A 1,334-nucleotide genomic window follows, 5' to 3' on the forward strand; every position below is an offset into this window, starting at 1 on the left:
TCCTCAGCTAGGATCCTTTTATCACTTCAATCTCTTTTTCCACCTTCACCTCTCCTCCTCTGATTCTTAACGCTGCTTTTGTTCCCATATAATGATCCCTGTGATCACATTGGGCCTACTCAAAATCTGGACCATCTCCCCTTCTCAAGAAGTCCTTCAAGATCTGTCTGCCTGTGGTCCCTTTTGCCACGTGTAGGCTAGCAAAGGTTCTGGGGGTTAGAATGTAAGCATCTTCAGGTAGGCACTGTTCTGTACACCAAGGATCCCATTTAATTTTCCTCCATATTTTTCAGCTCTTTACTGAGTCTGCCCTTTACCCACTCATCCACAGTAGGGGTTGGCAAACTAGGCCCTAAGGCAAGATCCAGCTCACCAAGTGTTTTTTGGTAAATAACTTGTTGGAACACAGCCATACTCCTTCACATGTCCATAATAATGTGTAGAGCTGCTTTTCTGCTCCAGCAGCAGAGGTGACTAATTGTGGCAGACACATGGCCTATATAACCTAAGAATATATATGGTCTGGCCCTCACAGGAAAAGTTGGCCACCCTCTGATCTACAGATAGTCTGTCAGTATAAGCACAGGCCCATTTCTGAGCTCTCAGTTCCCTTCCATTGGCCTGTTTCCAAACCAACACCCAAGAAAGATGTCACTACTACAGTCTTGAGGTAATCCTTTTGGAGGAGGCAGCGGACCAAGGCTCCCACACTTGTCCTGTAAATGGACCTGACTTGTTTTTTGGCTTGGGGTCTGGCTTGGCTTGATTTCTGTCTGCTGTCCGTATTAGACCAGGTCTGTCCTCACTGCTATGTCCCTAACACCCCACATGGGGTGCAGCATACAGTAGGTGCTTAATATATATCTGGAACAGAGCACACTCATCCTTACTATAGTAGGAGAATAAACTCCAAAAGGGAAGCTGACTGCCCCCTAACAAATGCCTTATAATGTCCTCATTTTACAGATGAGGCATCTGAGTTTGGACAAGTGACAAATCTTGTCTGAGGCCCCCCAGACTCCTGAGGAGTGGCAGGGCTAGTTCTGCGGTTTAGGTGTTTCCCTGAGCTTGCCTTCATCACTTAGTACATCTCGGGGCTCTTTTCACATCTGTAACAGTGCTGCCCTCTCCCTACACAGTCCACTCTGTGGCTCTACTGTCATTCATTAGCTGGCCCCCACTGATGGGCAGGCATATGGGCTGTTGCCAGTCTTTGGAAACCATCATACCGCAGTGGACAGCCTTACCTTTATGTCTTGACATGTTTTGAGTTTATGGGAGAAATTCCTACAAGTGGAATAGTTCAAACAAGCAAATGTGTATATTTTAAATGT

Source organism: Callospermophilus lateralis, chromosome 18, assembly GCF_048772815.1.
Source record: "Callospermophilus lateralis isolate mCalLat2 chromosome 18, mCalLat2.hap1, whole genome shotgun sequence".
NCBI lineage: Eukaryota > Metazoa > Chordata > Mammalia > Rodentia > Sciuridae > Callospermophilus > Callospermophilus lateralis.